Source organism: Hibiscus syriacus, unplaced genomic scaffold (assembly GCF_006381635.1).
Source record: "Hibiscus syriacus cultivar Baekdansim isolate YM2019G1 unplaced genomic scaffold, ASM638163v2 tig00002193_pilon, whole genome shotgun sequence".
NCBI classification, from domain to species: domain Eukaryota; kingdom Viridiplantae; phylum Streptophyta; class Magnoliopsida; order Malvales; family Malvaceae; genus Hibiscus; species Hibiscus syriacus.
In genome coordinates, this window is record NW_024061914.1 from 80373 (window position 1) to 102953 (window position 22581).

The window sequence follows — 22581 nt, forward strand, 5'->3', positions numbered from 1 at the left end:
GAGGGCATCTTGTAGCTCAAATCTTCAGCTCAATCCAGCTATGAGCTCACGGGCCTTCGGATAACGTGTCACCAATGGGTCCTTATGCTCTCTTAAGAGTTCCTATGTGAGTCTCCTTGTTGTTACATGCTCCAATTAGCTCCAATGTAGCTCCCAAGTGTTGTCTAAATATGCCTACATGCATAACATAAGGAAATAAACTAAGTATATAAACTTATATAATATGTGTATTATAAGAATGTGAACTATAGTATATTATAATAACTTATATCTCACATATTAATTGGATAAGTTATTATCATAATAACTATAGATATATATATATATATATATATATATATATATATATATGAAAATAACTATCTTATAACATTTGAAATAAGCATATATAGGTATAAAGTTAGAAAGTTTCTTCCCTTGAATGGTTGGAATAACCATTGTAAATATGATGCTGAATTGGATCACATCAGCCTCCCCTTCTTTTAATCGATTTGTCCTCAAATCGAAAGATCTTCTTCTCCTTGAGTCCTTCCATTCAATAAGTACCTTTATGAAAAGGTTCATATCTTTTGAAAGATTACCTTGGAAGTTCTTGATCTGAAAAGAAAGAAAACGTTCTGATGTAAGGCGAATCTACACGCTTTGATGGAAGAGAGTAGATAGTCTTATTGTGTCCTGATCTAGGATTGACAAGTACTGATGTCCTTGAATTTATAAGTTTGGGCTGCAAAATAAGATAAAAAATATGATTAATAATGGACTTATTAAAGTGAATAATAATATATAAGTAACGAAAAGAGATAATAAGAATGAAATGAAATAAATAAAGGATAGAGATGGCTGCAGAATTGATGGAAGAGATGGATGATGTTGATGATGAAATGGCAATGGAGGTGATGTTGTATCTCAAACACGCCAAAGAGGAAACTATGCTATGAAGCACAATCCTGGTCTTCACAAACTTGCTTGAGGGGTGGTGATAGTGTCTTCAACCCACTAGATATCAATCTAGGAATTTTGGAATCAAAATGGAAGGAATGTCGCCACAAGTATAGAAACTATACTTGTTTAATCGATAAAGTTCATAAAGAACTTTGAAGAGAAATAACTCACAAGAGTATATTTTATATAAGAGATGAGATGATTTACAAATGAAATGCCAAAGCCTATTTATAGTTTTCAAAGGGTTTAGGCCGAATAGATACATGATGGTTCGACCATGTGATAGGGAAGTAGTGGCGGGTTAATGAACGTTGCTCTTGTTGAAGAATCAAACCTAGAAAGCTCTAGACTCAATGAAGAACAATGGGGAACGAATAGGGGAAGGTGGCGGTAGCAAGTAGGGTTCTTAGAGTTTATTTTAAGTACTGGAAACAAGGTAAGAAACAAGATTAAAACAAGATAGAGAAAAGATAAAGGAATTGCAAATAAAATAAGATAACCAAGAAATCAAAAGATCTCCCTTGTGAAGGTGAATGATAAAGATGATTGATGGCGTGGATGGATATGTGGAAAATCGATGGATAATGTCCTATCGAGCCCTCCTAGTCGCAATGAAAAAGTAAACACGATAATATGGCTCTAACCAACCCTCCTAGTCGCAATGAAAAGGCAAATTGGAGTGTGAAGATTAATCTCCCTCACAAGAACTTGAAAGAACTCTAGGAGAAGAAGCTTCGAAGGCACAAGGCAATCAGCACTTGCAAAAACGAACTCTCGTTGTATTATTAATCAAAGAAATCTTCGAGACTTTGTTCTTCTAATAGGTTCGAGTAGAAACATTTGTCCAAAGAAGCATGTATTATGGACTCTGGTACATGTATCATTCCCCCACTCCTCAAAAGGATTCGTCCTCGAATCTGAAAATCCAAGAGAAAGAGATTTAGATGTGTTGAAAGAAAAACTTGTGAAACATTTACCAGGATCAATGTGATGTGTCTTTATGCGTTTTAGTCAAGGTTTCTTCTTTGTAGGAACTGATTTCTTGAAGTCTTGAAATCCTCTTTTGCATACAAGTCTTATAATCTAATGTTTTGGTTGAAATTCAACATGGCGCGACCACTGTTGGCTTTATGTATGATTATTTCAGATAATTTCTCCATGGTTTTATTTGTGTGTGGCGAGAATGAGTGTTTAAAAATCATGTCAACTGGTTTGTTAAAGTAATCCCTTAAGTCTCCTAAGCGGGATTCATGAATTAATGATTCCCGGGAGGAGCTTTGTGGACTGTAGAACCTGTTTAGTTGGCAAGGAAACTCATATACAAGATAAAGCTCATTAAAAGCACTTTTAAAAGTATGGGTAGAAATATCAAAAATATCCGAGTTATCGTGATATAAATCTTTTATATGTTCAATTCTCGGAATAGTAGTATGAGTTTGATAGGTAAGAGTATACCTTCGTGGTAGTGTATCGTCTATTGTGTTTTGCTTACCTCGGTATGTTACGCACTTAAAGGAGTTGTGTTTAGTATGGATGACAACTTCACGAGCCTTACCTTGTAAAAAGGAGAAGAAGTATGTTACAATGTCATTAAAATGAGTAATAAAATACTTACCTTTGGACTCTCGTAAATCATGACTCTTCATTGATATAGCATAGTGATTAGGGCTTTCAGGTGGTAACCCGTCAGGAGGGTCACCTAGCACTATTCGACAACTCTTGGCGATAGAAGATGGTGTGGGCCAGTCTCGTGTTGCTTTTACTTTCTCATCATTTACATGGATTCCCTGTGCATGAACTATAAAGCATGTGGAGTTGTTCAAGTCATGTTTCGTCATTAAGATGACGTTACGACTAAGGCTTTCATGGATGTAGCCTTTTTGTAACAAATTTAACTCTTTGGTTTCTTCGAGATTGTATGTTTGACGAGGTATGATGAAACCTTGAATTAGATTGGTTTGGTGTTGTTTTCCTTTTTTCAGTGGTAATCCGTCAGGTGGATCACCTAATTCTTCTTGAAAATCCTGTAACAAAGATGAAAACACACTAGGCAAATCCTTGTTAAAGTTAGAAATCGAAATAATTGATTCTCTAAAGCGAACAAGGATGGAAGGCTGTTTGTAAAGAAGGTTCTCTCTCAATTCTTTTGTGCTCACACATAGATTTTGAGTTACTCCTTTCTTCTCACAATTAGGTTCACTCACCTCCCATGGGTCCTTATTCTTTTGGCTTTTGTAACTAGTGACCTCTTTTTCTTTTGCCTCTTTCTCAGTTTTTTCTTTTTTTGCTTTCCCTACCTCCTCACAAATTATCATTTGATCTTTAGGGTCTGGAAGTGTGTCATTCTTTGCTGGTCGTTCTTTCTCCTTGTCAGGTTTGTCATCTATTGGTTTTTTTAGAGAAGATGGAGCAGCAGATGAGGAATGATTTGAAGGATTACCTTGGTAAGAGGATGAAGTATCTTGGTAATGTTCTCGGAATCTCCTTTGGATTTGTACTTCGATTGTCATTGCTTTCTTTAGTGTATCTTCAAGGTTTTCGTACCCATGGAGGTCAAGAAGATCAGTGATGTTTGAGTTCAAGCCGACGATGAATCTTGACACGGTGACTTCTTCTTTTTTGGTTATGTTAGCCCTATTGAGTAAGGACTGTATCTCCTTGTAGTAGTCTTCAACTGAACGTCTACCTTGTCGAAGTCGGTGTAGTTGTAGTTTAAATTCTCGTGTATAATGTATCGGTAGGAATCGCTTCCTCATGGTTTGTTTGAGGTCGGTCCAAGAAGTGATTGTTAGAATTTGGAAATTCTGGATCTTTTTCCTTGTTTGCATCCACCAAGTTCGAGCATATCCTTCGAATTGTATGGTGATGAGGGGGAACTTGTTTAGCTTGGGGGTAGTCATGGTATGCGAATATGAGATCAACTTTTCCTTCCCAATCGATGTACATGTCCGGATCGTTATCTCCTTTGAAAGATGGGATCATGAACTTTGGTTTTGCAAAGAGTTCGGGTGCTTGGAAACGTGGTTGTTCTCGCCTGGGTACCAAAAGTTCAACATTGTTTAGTCTTGGATTCTGGTTTGGTAGATCCAGTTGTGGTTCTTTTCGTTCTCTCACGGTATTGGTAAGTTCATCAAATCTTTCAACTTGAGTCGTGAGTCGTGCAAGTGCGACTAAGATAGCCGTAAGTGTCTTGTTGTTATTGTCACACATCCTGAAATCATAACACTCGAAAGAAAATTTTAAAGTAAAATAAAAATAAAAGAAAGAAAATTCAACAAAGCAAGAAACCTCACAAGTCACTCCAAGAAAGTAACACAACGAGAGGCAAGTAAGCCGATCTTGTACTCTTTAAAACTTACTTTACCAAGTAGTCTTTCACAGTTCGTATCGGAGTTTGATTACTAGAAAAGGCGATAAGAAAAACCTAAAAGCTCTAAGCGGCCAAACAAAGGTTAGACTCCAAGAGAACGAGAATGCAAAGAAAGAAGAAGTATGCAAACTCTTTAGTCCTACTAACACAAAGAAGATAATGTGTTAGATAATGCAAAAGAACAATAACAAGGAAAAACAAAAGAACCTAAAGCACTAAGAGTTAAAGAAAAAGGGACCAAACCAGAAAACCTAGAAAACGCTGGATCAACTTGAGCAACGTTTTTGAGGGGGGTTACCGGTATCCACAAATTCTGAAAAATTTTCTTGAATGTCTTTCGATGCGTCAAGAAACCACCTGTAAAATTTCAGAACCAAATACCTTCAGTAGTATCCAGTAGACTCTGTTGAACGGTGAGTCCTCAAACAATCTGTTTTTCTTTATCACTTTTTTTGAAGTTGTTCTTGATCTCCAAAAATTCTGATATTTTTTTTGAATGATCTCCAATATATAAAGTTTCAATATGGAAATTTTCACCATGAAATTCCTCCTGTAAATTTTCAATAAATTCGACAAGATTCTAAACTGAATCTGCCGATGAAACTTGAATGATGTATTTTAAGGCTCTAATAAACTCCGATTGGGGTAAAATTTGGTGTTTTGGCGCCTATTTGATGTCACATGGAGTGCACATGCTTGAATGATGCACATGGCAGCCTACATGAATGCACATGGGTCTTCTTGCAATGCTTTGGTGAGGTTGCAACCATAGGATGATGTCTTGAAGTCCATGGGCAGCCTAGAGATGAACTAGCTTCAAGGTAAGCTAGGTGAGTGTCTTGGTAGCTAACTAGGTGAGTTATAGCTTGATGAACTCAAGCTCGTTAGCTTTGGTCTTCTCATCTCCTCAGCTACTTCCAGCTACCTTTAGTCTACATTTTAGTAATTTGGTCCAAAGCTCTCCTCCAGTTAAGTTCAGCTACATGCTAGCTCCTCTAGCTAAGTTGAAGCTCCTTAAATGATGAAATGAGCTACATAACATTCATGAGCTAGTGTGAGCTGCTATGCTTGTCCTTTTAGCTAACCAAGCTACCATAATATGCATTGCTTTGTGTTTCACCTATATAAATCAACAAACAAATCAAGTAAGCAACGTGTGAGCTCATGTAAGGTAAAATGTATGCTGCTGTGAGGTGTTTGAATGATATAAGCTATGAATGATCATCTAGAAGCTAAGATAACATGTATATAAGCTAGATAGAAGGCATAGGACGTTCATGAGCTTAAGAAAACATGTATGAGCTAGAAAAGAGATGCACACATGCAAATGAGCTAAAGAAACATGGATTTAAAGCTAGTGAGCTAATGTAAACATATCATGAGCTAATAAATGAATGAATACATGCTGCCATGATATCTAAATGATATGCAAACATAATAAATGAATCTAAAACGTATGTAAACATAATTTAAAGCTAAGTAAAGATGTGAAAACATAGGTTATGCATGAAAATCATATAGTATGCAAGTGAATGATAACATATGATTATTCAAGCATAGTTTTAGAAGCAAAAGCATGCTTATAACATTATGTGATGCATATAGAAGATAATAAAGGATAAAGTAAGGAAGAACTCCCATAAAACCAGCTTTGAATAACATCCATGGTGTGATCAAGTCATGGAGAAAGGTTGAGCTAGACAGGATCACATCACTTTCATTAGTAAAAAATGATTAAACATAATTAAAGTTAAGAAATACTCCCTGTTAAATGAATGTTTAAAGTTCATGTCTATTGAGGACATTTGGCCTTGAACGTTTATGTCCTTTATCATTCCAAAAATCATGTCCCTTTGTCCTTCCATGAATGTATGCATTAATTCATGAAAGGTGATGACTCTTGGAATGGTGATGTCCTTATAGTCTTCATAAGTCACGTCCTTTGGATGAAGAATCGCCTCCCTTTGCTTGTCATTATTCGCACCTCTTGGCCCTTGAAAAGTAACATCCTTTAGTCCCCCAAATTGATGAATTGTGTTGCTTGGATCATCCTACAAGTCAAAGGAAATTCCTGCATTGTCAAGGTTAAAAAAATCTTCATCGTCCTTGCATCTCGTCAATAAACATCTTTATAACAAGCACTTAGATGTTTAAGCACTTGTCTTTGGACTAGTTTCCTCCTGGTTTAACTTCGATTTTCCTTTCCTTATGGCCTCAACATTTTGTTTCATCTTCATTTGATCAATTTGGACTTGCTTAGGCGTCAAAGGTGTTAGGGTAATCTTCTTCCCTCTATGGTTGAACGAATATTGATTGGTAAAATAATCATGGATGGTCCTCTTATCATATTGACATGGCCTTCAAAGGAGTAAATGGCTAGAATGCATAGGTACAACATCGCACATAACCTCGTCCTTGTACTTCCCAATTAAAAAAGTAACCACCACTTGTTCGTTGACATTAAGTTCTCCTCGTTCATTTAGCCATTGTAATTTGTAGGGATTTGGATGCTTCAACGTTTTCTAACCTAATTTTTCCACCAAAATGGTACTTGCCATATTGGTACAACTTCCACATTCTATGATCATGAAACACACCTTTTAATTCACATGGCAGTGGGTATGAAAGATATTTTCTCGTTGTGCATTATCCTCTACCACTTGAGCACTTAGACTTCTTTTGACCACTAGGGCTTCGCCTTCCACTGGAGCACCAATTTATGTTTCTTCCTCGACTTCGGTTGGTGTTTCTTCTTTCTCCTCATGTTCAGACTCAATTTCACCATTTCCAAGTAGTAACATGGTGTTTCGGTTAGGATATTGTGTAGAGACATGTCCCATCCCAATACATTTGAAGCATCGAATGTCTCTTGGTCGTTCAAAGTTCTCTTTTCCTCGAATATCTTTATTGAGTAGGGGAGCACTTGATGATTCAGCATTTTCCTTGGTAGGAGTAGGAGTAGACTTCTTCAAATTATTGGGACTCCATCTTGAAGGTGTGGGCATGGTAGCGCGAGATATAGATCTTCTCCGTAATTTCCCCTCTATTTTCATAACGATTTGTACCATTTCATCAAGTTTTATGTAATGGTATAACTCTAGTGTGTTGGCAATATCGGGATTGAGTCCGACAAGAAATCTAACCATGGTTGCTTCACGATCCTCTTCAATATTGACTCGAATCATTGCCACTTCCATTTCCTTGTAATAATCCTCCACACTCTATTGGCCTTGTTTCAGGTTCTGTAATTTCTTAAAATGTCCCGGTGATAATGAGTTGGAATGAAACGTTTATGCATGATACCTTTCATTTCGAGCCATATTGAGATTGGTCTCTCTCCATTCCTCCTCCGGGTAATAGTAAGTTGATCCCACCATATCAAAGTATAATCGATAAACTCCATGGCTGCCAATCTCACTTTCTTGAGTTCGGAATAGTTGTGGCAACTAAAAACATGTTCCACCTTGCTTTCTCATTCAAGATAGGCTTCAGGATCAATTTTCCCTTGGAATTGAGGAATTTTGATTTTGATGTTGCTCATATTATCATCAACATTGGCACGCCTGGGTCCTTGTATCAATGTTGGTTCTTCTTCATCATATTGGTTTAAGACATCATTTTCTATAAGAGGTTGTTGCCTCCGAGGAATATCATTATTCCAAGCATGGGGTTGATCTTGTCTTTGGTCTAGTTTTTCATGAAGAGCATCAAATTCTGTCCGAAACATTCTCATTATTTCTCTAATTAGTGCTTGCATTTGCAAGTTTGGTTGACCTGTATTTCCCTTAGAACTTTGAGACATGGTTAGTTGATAAATAAAACAAAAAGTAAACTTTACCAGCACACTCACAAAGCCTCTCAAAATTCACTCCAAAGAAATGATAAGATCACTCCACTCAACACTCGTGTTTACTCTCGGGAATATATCTTGGCTTTTAACAATTCCCCTTCTGATCTCACTCTCTCAATTTGCCTTTTTCCACTCAATTTCTCTTGCTAAGTCCTTTGAAGAACTTACTCGAGAATAGAACAAGTTAATTCTTTCCTTGTGTGCGTCGGCTGCAAATAATGTTAGGGTAGAAAGGAATAGAAGAAATGGAAAGGTAGAAGAAATGATTTATAGTATTAAAAGAAGGAAATAGTTGAAGACAAGGAAAATAAAGATATAGAAAAGGAAGAGGTGACTTACAATTCAAGAAACAACACTTATTACAACCTTTCTCAAGAAACAATAAGGTTATCTTCTCTTAGTGTAGTTTGGCCTCTTTGATGTACTTGCAATGGTAGAGCACTTTCCTTGGCTTTGCTTTCTCTTTTTGAAATTCTATTCTTTTTCTTTTCTTCTTTTCTTTTTTTTTCTTCTTTTTGTCTTTTCTTTCTTTTTTTTACTCCAAATTTTGATGTAGGAGTCTTTTTCTTTTGCTTTGCATGCCAATGACACTTTTGTTGTCAATCCAACTATGCTCTGATTACCGCTTGATGTAGGTTGATCTACACGCTTTGATGGAAGAGAGTAGATAGCCTTATTGTGTCCCGATCTAGTATTGACAAGTACTGATGTCCTTGAATTATAAGGTTGGGATGCAATAAAAATAAGAAAGAAATAATATTAATGGTGGACTTAATAAATGGGTAATAATAAAAGTAATGGTGATACGATCCAAACTAGCTCCAAATTTCTCCATGACTTGAACACACCATGGATGTTCTTCAAATCTGTTTCTAAGGGAGTTCTTCATTACCCTATTTTATACTATATCATTTATACATTCTATTCTATCATAAGCATGCATTCACATGTTAGTATAAATTATCATATTATTATTTCCATCCTATGCTTATTTGATCATGTTTTTCATATTATTCAAATATATGCTATGATTACATATCATTTCTTAGGATATTATTATTACATGTTTCCATTTATCATTTATGAATACCATGTTATATGATATTCATGCATACAACATATACCCATATCTTTATGATTGATACACAATGTTATAAGCATGTTAGGATAGTCTTATAATCATATTAAGCATGATTATCATATATACATCAAGGCAACATCATTATAAATCATTTCATTAGTTCATATGCATTCATATTAGCTCTTAAGCTTCATACATTATCTTACACATATTTTGAGATGATATAATTAGCTCATAACCTTCAAACATAGCTCACAATACCATAATCATACATGGCAGCAAGGTATTTAGCTCGTCTTAGCTAAATATCATGGACTTACCTTATTTCCTTGCACATATAGGTACAATGGAGTGTGATGAACGTTGAGATAGCTTGGTGGATGATTTGGACGTCCTATGGCAGCTCACAAACAGTTTACAAAGGACAAGACAGCTCATGGAACATTAAGGAAAGCTCAATTCAGCTGGAGGATCTCAAGGCTAGCTAAACTCAGCTAGTTGGACTATTTGGAGCTGAGTTGCCAAAAGTGATATCAATGGTAGTTGAATGTAGCTGAACGTGTTGTTATGAAGCTCATAAGGATTCGACTAGAAAGCTTGTTCACAAAACAGCCCATGCTTGCTAGCTAGCTCCACACTCAAGCTAGCTTAGAGGAGACACATGCACGCCTAAGAAGGGAACACATGACCAGCCATTATCCCATGTAAAGGGATGCACCACAAGGCTCCCTAGAACACCCATGTGCTTTGCATATGATCATCCCCCATGTGCCTTGCATATGATCAGCCCCCATGTGCCTTGGATATGGTTCATTTAGGTGCCAAGATGAAGAGCTCTCTCCCTATTCGACCAAGCATCATTTCCCATCCAATTTGGCGCCAACTTGAGGGGACTCAAGAACTATTCGGCCAAGGATTATTTCCCTCCATATAGGACCAAAATAGTATGTCATTTTATAGAGGCACAAGGGCTGGCCGAACCACCATGTACCCATTCGGCCGTGCCCCTCCATTTCCTATAAATAGGAAAGCACAATTCATTTGTAAGAAGACCTTTTTGATTAATATAAGTGAGATTATTCTCTTCCTTAAGTCCTAGTGACTTTTATCGACTTATAAAGTATTTTATACTTGTGGCGTCAACCCTTTTCTTTTCATCTTGATACTTCTAGTTCCTAGTTCATATAACTAGTGAGTCAAAGTACTTAACACCACCCATTGAAGAAACAATATAAAGTCTGGGTCTTTGCTCTCTATAGCATTGGTTCTTCTTTGAGACTTCTTCAAGATACTATCCTCACTACCACCCCTTTTGTTTCATCGCCATAACCATATCTATTTCAATCATCTTCCACTTCCATCACTCATTTCAAATAGCCCTCCTATTCACCCATACGTTTACCACCCTTAACCCTCTCTTTTGAGCCATTCACTTGTGTAGGTTGTTTGCTTCCTTCCTAAATCCACAATCAATTTGTTAAGGTACAAATGACTTACATCAAGTGGTATCAGAGCTTTGGTGGAAGAAGCAACGTGCAACAACAACAAAAAGAAAAATACAAAAAGAAGTGCAAGTGAAGTGCAAAGTCAAAGAAAAAGAAAATCAGAAAAGAAATTGAAGCACTCCAAAAGAAAGAAAGAAATTCAGCATTCAAAAAGAAGAAAAGCAAAGAAAAGAAAATAAAGAAATTTGAAGCACTCATCAACAATTCTCATCACCAAGCAAGTCAAGTAAGCTGTTTAAATTGATTGTGGTGATAGAAGGTTGTGAAGTGACTTGTGTAAGTAACCCCTTTTGTTCTTTTCTTTCTATTTCTAAGCCACCCTTTTCATTATATTTTGCTTTCCATTCCTACTAACCCTTTTGCAGCCAACGCAAAGCAAGTAAAATTTACTTGATATAGTCTTGAGTAAAGTTCTCTAGAACTTGAGACAAGAGAATCGAGAGGACAAGTAAAATCCATTAAAGTCCTAGAGTGCAAACACGAGCAGATTGAGTGACATTCAAGTTTTCCTTGGAGTGACTCGTGAGGCTTTGTGAGAGTATATTCTGGTAGGGTCCTACACACATTTCGTTTTTCCTTATTTGCTAACACGTCTCTTCCATCCAACATATTTGTAGTCAAAAGGACTTTGAACATTCAAAGTTAAGAAGATGAACAAAGAGAGAATATCTTCCATACAAGATGTCACGTGGGAGATAAAGTTTGTGTGGTGATCATTGATGGAGGAAGTTGTACAAACATAACAAGTACTCATATGGTGGAAAAGTTGGGTCTAACGACTTCCAAGCATCCTCATCCTTACAAACTTCAGTGGCTCAATGATGTGGGGGAAGCCAAGGTAACCAAACAAGTTATTGTTCCTTTTTCAATTGGAAGATACAATGATGAAGTCCTTTGTGACGTGGTGCCCATGAGTGCAAGCCATATTATATTAGGACGTCCTTGGCAGTTTGACAAGAAGGCTACCCATGATGGATTTTCTAACAAGTACTCTTTCCAACATCAAGGAAAGAAAATCATATTGGTGCCTATGCTTCCAAATCAAGTCCATGAATGTCAGGTTCCCTCAAATCACGTATAGAGGAATGGGAGAAAGCTAAAGCCATGAAGAAAGTTGAAAGAGAATTTTTGCATGAGAAAAGAGTGGAGAGAGTTGAAAATGAACAAAATGAAAGGATTGAATATGGGAACAAAGAGGAAAAGGAAAATGAGGGTGAAGAACATATTTTATCTAATCTTACTTGATACAGTTCAACCTAGCCTCACTTGGATGGATGGTGAAGTCAAGGTTGTACCTTTGATTGTTTCAGTCTAGGAGGGCAACAAGTATCCTGTACAAACAAGAAAGCTCAAAAAAATAGTTAAATGGAAGTAATGAAATGGAAAGATAAATATGGCAGCGAAAAATATATATAAGTTGGTGATATGTTTAAAGGAAATGATGAAGTATGGTAATGGAAGTAGAATGAAGGTGATGGAGATGAATATGAAAAGTAGTATCTCAAAGAAGACTCAAAGAAGAACCAATGTTAAAGAACAAAGACCCAGACTTTATATTGCTTCTTTAAGGGATGGTAAACAAGGACTTTGACCCACTTTCTATAAAGAGATGTGAACCAGAAGTATCAGGGTGACATAGAGAGGGGTGACGCCACAAGCATAAGCTTGATAAGTTGATAAAGTTCACTTAAGAACTAAAGAGAGAAACTCTAACAAATATTTGATTAAAAAAAGTGAATTGGTTTCTTTTACAAATGAATGGATATCTATTTATAGGCCTAAGAGTGCATAGTGTGAATACAAAACATTTAATGAGTGAACCTTCATGGATGAGTGTTCATACTTTAAGTAGATACAAAGCATGGCTTAGGTGAATGAATTTTGATGAATGGATGTTCATCTTTTAATGGAATACATCCTTTGGCCGAATTCAACCCACCTTGTATGAACTTGTTGATTTGTCTTCTATGGATGAATGTTCATGAATGTATCTTGGCTGAAATTCTTCCCCTTGTGTGAACATGACTATTTGGCTTCTTGCATGAATATGCATGAATGGATGAATTTAAAAGCCTTTGAATGAATCCTTGCACATCCTCACAAATGTTCTGATTCATTTTAATATTCTTTTCTCTTCCATGCATGTCTTCATTAATTCCTCCCATGCATAAGTCCTTTGAAGGAGATGAATGGTTGCAAATCCCGTATTAATTTCCAGCCTGCACTGTCTTCAGTCATCTGGTCATAGATCAAGCTCCCGATATCGGATTGATGTGATTCAAAATGCGTTGGAAAGCTATGTGATAGGGGATTAAATGTTAAGAGACTTCATCACCCAAAGATGCTTGGAACATGTTCAAAAATGTAGATCAATCTGACTGACGTGAACTATCCAACCAACTCTTCAATTGCCTTTAGTATTCTTAGCATCCAATGACCCTAGACAAAGTATGTAAACAAATAATTAGATATGAATTGAGCTATGATAATTATGAATGCATGCTTCCACATATGTTAATAATGCAAATGAGCTAACTATGAATGCATATGCATTGAATGAGTTATATAAAGATGTGAATTAATAAGTCATGCATGAATATCATATATTATACATATAGATGACAGCATATAACATTCAAGCATAATTAAGAATAAGATAAACATATTCACATGACATGTAATGCATAAATAAGTAAATAAATAATAAAATAAGGCAAGACTCCCTTATAATCATCATGGAAGAACTTCAAAGTTGTGAGCATGTTTTGTTTGAACTTGGTGGTCAGTAGGATCACATCATCCCCCCCTTCTTTAAGGAGATTTGTCCCCAAATCGATGCTTGGTACATAAGGGAACAACTTTGATCTTCGTTTGAATGGAAATTCTTTCATTCTCATCTTGCATCGTTTTCTTTGCTCAAAATGCTTCACATGTTCAAGTCTTTGCTTTTGAATCAACAATCTGAAAAATAGAACAAAGTTAGAAGTATATAATTTAGAATCAAAGGAAAGGAAATGATTAAATTCATGAATGAATGAGTTTGGACTCTTAATGTTGTCCATGGTTAGGTTCATTGAATCTTCCCTTTTATAAGGTGCATTCGATCTTGAGTATGACGTGAATGTACTTTGAAGGTTAATGAACATGTTCTTTATAATTTCAAGTGACACATCTTTTGGAATTTCAAAAGAAATGATGCTTGAATCATCTTGAATGTCCCTTGGAATAACCTGAAAATGCAAAGAATGAATAGAAGAAAAAAATTGATTAGTATAAAGCAAAACTTCCTTCTCCTCGCATTCATTTCTTTCATGCTCATGTTTTTCAACATGCTCATCTTCACTCTCAATGCTCTTACTCTCATTTTCAATTACTCCAATGGCTTTCTCACAAAAAATCACACTCTCATTTTCAACTCCAAATGTCTTGGTTTTCTCACAATGTTCTTCTTTGCTTTTTGCATGTTCAACTCCATCATATCTTTTAACCACAACCTCACTTAGAATCTTTTCATTTTCTCTTCCACACGTACTTCCCCCTTTGCTCCCAAATTCAATCTTTTCAACTTTCTCATTTTCGACTCCAACGTTTCTCACATCAATTTTCTCATTTTCATTTTGATCTCCCTCCACTGTTATTTGTTTCTCACGTGAAACTTCTCTTTCAACTTTCTTCATGGCTTTAATTTTGTTCCATTCCTCTATACGTGATTTGATGATAACTTGGCATTCATGGACTTGATTTGGGCACATTAGAACCAACGCGATCTTTCTCCCTTGGTGTTTGAATGAATATTTGTTGGAGAACCCATCATACAATGCTCTTTTATCAAATTGCCAAGGACGTCCAAGGACATGGCTTGAATTCATAGAAACAACATCACACAAAACTTCATCTTCATATCCCCCAATTGAAAATAACACACGTACTTGCTCTATGACTTCTAACTCTTCATCTTCATTTAATCCTTGTAAAACATATAGATTGGGATGTTTGAATGTTATAAGCCCCAACTTCTCAACCATGTATGTGCTTGCAAGATTTGCACAACTACCACCATCAATGGCTACAAGGCATACTTTATCATTCACATGAAAATGAGTATGAAATGGATTCCTTACGATCACTCACAAATCCTCACGATCACTACAAAAAAAATGATGATGCTCCACTCAACGCTCGTGTTTGCACTCGGGAATATAAATTGGCTTTTGCAATTCCCCTTCTGATGTCACACACTCAATTAGCCTTTTTCCACTCGTTCCTCTCTTGTAAAGTTCTTAAAAGAACTAACTCGAGACCTTTCAAGTGCTATGGATGTCGGCTGAAAAATTCGTTAGTGTAGAGGGAAAAATAGAAAGGTAGAAATATTAAATAATGAAGGGTGGTCTTATAAAAGGAATAAAAATAAAGAAAGGTTCACTTACTATGCAAAGACACTCACCACCTTCCTAGAAGAACAATCAAAGGTCTTGAAGACTTCCTTAGGATCGGTTGAAATAATGATGTTGCTTGTCACCTTTGGCACTTCTTTGCATTATGATTTCTTTGTTTCCTTTCTTTAGTTTTTCTTCACTTGGAATCCCTTTTTGATGTTGGGATTAACTTGCTGAATTTTTTCTTTTGGCACTTCTCTTTTTGATTTTCTTTTTATTGAATGATAGGATGTTGATTTTACTTGTTCTTGTTGCAATCCACCTTAGCTCTGATACCATATGATACAGTTCAACCTAGCCTCACTTGGATGGATGGTGAAGTCAAGGTTGTACCTTTGATTGTTTCGATCTAGGAGAGCAACAAGTATCCTGCACAAACAAGAAAGCTCAAAAAAATAGTTAAATGGAAGTAATGAAATGGAAAGATAAATATGGTAGTGGAAAATATATATAAGTTGGTGATATGTTTAAAGGAAATGATGAAGTATGGTAATTGAAGTAGAATGAAGGTGATGGAGATGAATATGAAAAGTAGTATCTCAAAGAAGAACCAATGTTAAAGAACAAAGACTCAGACTTTATATTACTTCTTTAAGGGATGGTAAACAAGGACTTTGACCCACTATCTATAAAGAGATAGGAACCAGAAGTATCAGGGTGACATAGATAGGGGTGACACCACAAGCATAAGCTTGATAAGTCGATAAAGTTTACTTAAGAACTAAAGAGAAAAACTCACACAAATATTTGATTAAACAAAGTGAATTGGTTTCTTTTACAAATGAATGGATATCTATTTATAGGCCTAAGAGTGCATGGTGTGAATACAAATATTTAATGAGTGAACCTTCATGGACGAGTGTTCATACTTTAAGTAGATACAAAGCATGGCTTAGGTGAATGAATTTTGATGAATGAATGTTCATCTTTTAATGGAATACATCCTTTGGCCGAATTCATCCCACCTTGTGTGAACTTGTTGATTTGTCTTCTATGGATGAATGTTCATGAATGTATCTTGGCTGAAATTCTTCCCCCTTATGTGAACATGACTATTTGGCTTCTTGCATATGAATATGCATGAATGGATGAATTTAAAAGCCTTTGAATGAATCCTTGCACCTCCTCACAAATGTTCTGATTCATTTTAATATTCTTTTCTCGTCCATGCATGTCTTCATTAATTCCTCCCATGCATAAGTCCTTTGAAGGAGATGACTGATTGCAAATCCCGTATTAATTTCCAGCCTTCACTGTCTTCAGTCATCTGGGCATAGATCAAGCTCCCGATATCGGATTGATGTGATTCAAAATGCATTGGAAAGCTACACGATAGGGGATTAAATATTAAGAAGACTTCAGCACCCAAAGTGATACATGCATCACAAGGCTCACATCAAAGGAAGAAGTAATAACTCTTCCAAATGGTCCACTCGTCCAAGCTTTGGAAAAGAAGATCAGAACAATAGTAGACTTGAGACGACTTTTTGAATGAGATCCTGATCTTATTTGGTCAACATATCTTCTGGATATACAACCATCTGTCTCTTATATTTCCAACGGTTCTTGAATCGTATCAATCCGATATCGGGAACTCAAGATATGGTCATTTTACTGAAGACGGTGCATGCAGAAAATCCTATACGGGATTAATACGAGATTTTGTAAATATTACGAATTTTCAATATTTTTATTGATTATTTGTAATATAACTTAATATATGATGATGCATTATCTATTAGGATTAGATTTATTATTTTATTAGGAATTAAGGTTGGGTTAAAATATTATCTTTAGTTATTATTATTTTATTAGGAATTAGAGTTAAGACATGTTTAGTTTATTATTATTTTATTCATTAGTTATTTAGGACCTTTAGAACTCAGCCCCTATATAAAGGAGGCTTCATTCTACTTTGTAAATCAGATTTCTTTGATCAATAATACAACAAGAGTTTGTTTTTACAAGTGCTGATTGCCTTGTGCCTTCGAAGCTTCTTCTCCTGGAGTTCTTTCAAGTTCTTGTGAGGGAGATTAATCTTCACACTCCAATTTGCCTTTTCATCGCGACTAGGAGGGTTGGTTAGAGCCATATTATCGTGTTTGCCTTTTCATTGCGACTAGGAGGGCTCGATAGGACATTATCCATCGATTTTCCACATCCATCCATGCCATCAATCATCTTTACCGTTCACTTTCATAAGGGAGATCTTTGACTTCTTGGTTATTTTCTCTATTCTTAATTCCTTTATCTTTTGTTTATCTTATTTTTAATCTTGTTTCTTTTCTTGTTTCTAGCACTAAAAGAAACCCTAAAGAACCCTAGCTATTGCCGCCACCTTCCTCATTCATTCCTTATTGTTCTTCATCGAGTCTAGAGCTTTTCTAGGTTTGATTCTTCAACAAGAGAACCGTTCATCAATCCGCCACCGCTTCCCTATCAATTGGTATCATATTTGGGCCGATTCTTGGAGAGAAACAAGCAATCTTGCTTGTTCTTGCACACAAAACCGTCAAGGTACCCCAACGGAGCTAGTTCACAAACGATTCAGCGTTTCAGGTTCTTTTTATTTAATTTTAATTTAGATTTAAATCCTTCTTGTTAGTTTGATATTTTTTTTTTCCAAAAAACAAAAAAAACAAAAAAAAGGCAAAAAAAGGAAAAAAAAATCCAAAATTTCAAAAAATTTGCAAACGAAGGTATTTAGGGCTTATTTTATCCATAAATTATATTCATTCTAAGATTAATCCCCATTCCAAATTTCACCCCAATAGGAGTTCATTGGAGCCTTCAAATACATCATTAAATTTTCATCGGCAGATTCGGTTTAGAATCTTGTCGAATTTCTTTAAAATTTTACAGGAGGAATTTCGTGGTGAAAAGTTCCAGATTGAAACTTCATATATTGGAGATCATTCACACAAAATATCAGAATTTTTGGAGATCAAGAACAACTTTAAAAAAAAGTGATCAAGAAAAACAGATTGTTTGAGGACTCACCGTTCAACAGAGTCTAATAGATACTACTGAACGTATTTGATTCTGAAATTTTACAGGTGGTTTCTTGACGCATCTAAAGAAATTCAAGAATTTTTCCAGAATTTTTGGATACCGGTAACCCCCTCAAAAACGTTGCTCAAGTTGATCCAGCGTTTTCTAGGTTTTCTGGTTTGGTCCTTTTTTTCTTTAACTTTTAGTGCTTTAGGTTCTTTTGTTTTTCCCTGTTATTGTTCTTTTGCATTATCTAACACATTATCTTCCTTGTGTTAGTAGGACTAAAGAGTTTGCATATTTCTTCCTTCTTTGCATTCTCGTTCTCTTGGAGTCTAACCCTTGTTTGACCTCTTAGAACTTTTAAGTTTTTCTTATAATCTTTGCTAGTAATCAAACTCCGATACGAACTGTGGAAGACTACTTGGTAAAGTGAGTTTTAAAGAGTACAAGATTGGCTTACTTGCCTCTCGTTGTGTTACTTTCTTGGAGTGACTTGTGAGGTTTCTTGCTTTGTTGAATTTTCTTTCTTTTATTTTTATTTTACTTTAAAATTTTCTTTTGAGTGTTATGATTTCAGAATGGGCGACAATAACAACAAGACACTTACGGCTATCTTAGCCACACTTGCCCGACTCACGACTCAAGTTGAAAGATTTGATGAAATCGTGAGAGAACGACAAGAACCACAACTCGATCTACCAAACCATAATCCAAGACCAAACAATGCTGAACTTTTGGTACCCGAGAAAGAACAACCACGTTTCCAAGCTCCCAAACTCTTTACAAAACCAAAGTTCACGATCCCGTCTTTCAAATGAGACAACGATCCAGACAGGTACATCGAATGGGAAGGAAAAGTTGATCTCATGTTCGCATACCATGATTGCCCCCAAGCTAAACAAGTTCACCTCATCACCATGCAATTCGAAGAATATGCTCGAACTTGGTGGATGCAAACAAGGAAAAAGATCCAGAACTTCCAAATTCCAACAATCACTTCTTGGACCGACCTCAAACAAACCATGAGGAAGCGATTTCTACCGACACATTATACACGAGAAGTTAAACTACGACTACACCGATTTCGACAAGGTAGAAGTTCAGTTGAAGACTACTACAAGGAGATGCAGTCCTTACTCAATAGGGCTAACATAACCGAAAAAGAAGATGTCACCATGTCAAGATTCGTCGTCAGCTTGAACTCAAACATCACTGATCTTCTTGACCTCCATGGGTACGAAAACCTTGAAGATACACTAAAGAAAGCAATGACAATCGAAGCACAAATCCAGAGGAGATTTCGAGAACATTACCAAGGTACTTCATCCTCTTACCAAGGTAATCATTCAAATCCTTCCTCATCTTCTGCTCCATCTTCTCTGAAAAAGCCAAGAGATGACAAACCTGATAATGAGAAAGAACGACCAGCAAAGAATGACACACTTCCAGCCCCTAAAGATCAAATTTGTGAGGAGGTAGGGAAATCAGAAAAAGAAAAAGTTGAGAAAGAGGCAAAAGAAAAAGAGGTCACTAGTTACAAAAGCCAAAAGCATAATGACCCATGGGAGGTGAGTGAACCTAATTGTGAGAAGAAAAGAGTGACTCAAAATCTACGTGTGAGCACAAAAGAATTGAGAGAGAACCTTCTTTACAAATAGCCTTTCATCCTTGTTCGCTTTAGAGAATCAATTGTTTCGATTTCTAACATTAACAAGGATTTGCCTAGTGTGTTTTCATCTTTGTTACAGGATTTTCGAGAAGTGTTAGGTGATCCACCTGACGGATTACCACTGGAAAGAGGAAAACAACACCAAACCAATCTAATTCAAGGTTCCATCATACCTCGCCAAACATACAATCTCGAAGAAACCAAAGAGTTAGATTTGTTACAAAAATGATACATCCATGAAAGCCTTAGTTGTAACGTCATCTTAATGACGAAACATGACTTGAACAACTCCACATGCTTTATAGTTCGTGCACAGGGAATCCATGTAAATGATGAGAAAGTAAAAGTAACACGAGACTGGCCCACACCATCTTCCATCGCCAAGAGTTGTCGAATAGTGCTAGGTGACCCTCCTGACGGGTTACCAACTGAAAGCCCTAATCACTATGTCATATTAATGAAGAGTCACGATTTACGAGAGTCCAAAGGTAAGTATTTTATTACTCATTTTAATGACATTGTAACGTACTTCTTCTCCTTCTTACAAGGTAAGGCTCGTGAAGTTGTCATCCATACTAAACACAACTCCTTTAAGTGCGTAACATACCGAGATTCGAGGACGAATCCTTTTGAGGAGTGGGGGAATGATACATGCACCAGAGTTCATAATACATGCTTCTTTGGACTAATGTTTCTACTCGAACCTATTAGAAGAACAAAGTCTCGAAGATTCAAAGCATATCTATTCGGTAAGCATAATGTGAATGAATTATTAAACTATTCTAATTTTGCTCCCTTTAATGTTTCAGATTCGAGGTAATAACTCTTCCAAATGGTCCACTCGTCCAAGCTTTGGAAGAGAAGATCAGAACAGTAGCAGACTTGAGACGACTTTTTGAATGGGATCCTGATCTTATTTGGTCAACATATCTTCTGGATATACAACCTTCTGTCTCTTATATTTCCAACGGTTCTTGAATCGTATCAATCCGATATCGGGAACTCAAGATATGGCCATTTTACTGAAGACGGTGCATGCAGAAAATCCTATACGGGATTAATACGAGATTTTGTAAATATTACGAATTTTAATATTTTTATTGATTATTTGTAATATAACTTAATATATGATGATGCATTATCTATTAGGATTAGATTTATTATTTTATTAGGAATTAAGGTTGGGTTAAAATATTATCTTTAGTTATTATTATTTTATTAGGAATTAGAGTTAAGACATGTTTAGTTTATTATTATTTTATTCATTAGTTATTTAGGACCTTTAGAACTCAGCCCCTATATAAAGGAGGCTTCATTCTACTTTGTAAATCAGATTTCTTTGATCAATAATACAACAAGAGTTTGTTTTTACAAGTGCTGATTGCCTTGTGCCTTCGAAGCTTCTTCTCCTGGAGTTCTTTCAAGTTCTTGTGAGGGAGATTAATCTTCACACTCCAATTTGCCTTTTCATCGCGACTAGGAGGGTTGGTTAGAGCCATATTATCGTGTTTGCCTTTTCATTGCGACTAGGAGGGCTCGATAGGACATTATCCATCGATTTTCCACATCCATCCACGCCATCAATCATATTTACCGTTCACTTTCATAAGGGAGATCTTTGACTTCTTGGTTATTTTCTCTATTCTTAATTCCTTTATCTTTTGTTTATCTTATTTTTAATCTTGTTTCTTTTCTTGTTTCTAGCACTAAAAGAAACCCTAAAGAACCCTAGCTATTGCCGCCACCTTCCTCATTCATTCCTTATTGTTCTTCATCGAGTCTAGAGCTTTTCTAGGTTTGATTCTTCAACAAGAGAACCGTTCATCAATCCGCCACCGCTTCCCTATCAATTGGTATCATATTTGGGCCGATTCTTGGAGAGAAACAAGCAATCTTGCTTGTTCTTGCACACAAAACCGTCAAGGTACCCCAACGGAGCTAGTTCACAAACGATTCAGCGTTTTCAGGTTCTTTTTATTAATTTTAATTTAGATTTAAATCCTTCTTGTTAGTTTGATATTTTTTTTTTCAAAAAAACAAAAAAAAACAAAAAAAAGGCAAAAAAAGGAAAAAAAAAAAGCCAAAATTTCAAAAAATTTGCAAACGAAGGTATTTAGGGCTTATTTTATCCATAAATTATATTCATTCTAAGATTAATCCCCATTCCAAATTCACCCCAATAGGAGTTCATTGGAGCCTTCAAATACATCATTAAATTTTCATCGGCAGATTCGGTTTAGAATCTTGTTGAATTTCTTGAAAATTTTACAGGAGGAATTTCGTGGTGAAAAGTTCCAGATTGAAACTTCATATATTGGAGATCATTCACACAAAATATCAGAATTTTTGGAGATCAAGAACAACTTTAAAAAAAAGTGATCAAGAAAAACAGATTGTTTGAGGACTCACCGTTCAACAGAGTCTAATAGATACTACTGAAGGTATTTGATTCTGAAATTTTACAGGTGGTTTCTTGACGCATCGAAAGAAATTCAAGAATTTTTCCAGAATTTTTGGATACCGGTAACCCCCTCAAAAACGTTGCTCAAGTTGATCCAGCGTTTTCTAGGTTTTGGTTTGGTCCTTTTTTTCTTTAACTCTTAGTGCTTTAGGTTCTTTTGTTTTTCCCTGTTATTGTTCTTTTGCATTATCTAACACATTATCTTCCTTGTGTTAGTAGGACTAAAGAGTTTGCATATTTCTTCCTTCTTTGCATTCTCGTTCTCTTGGAGTC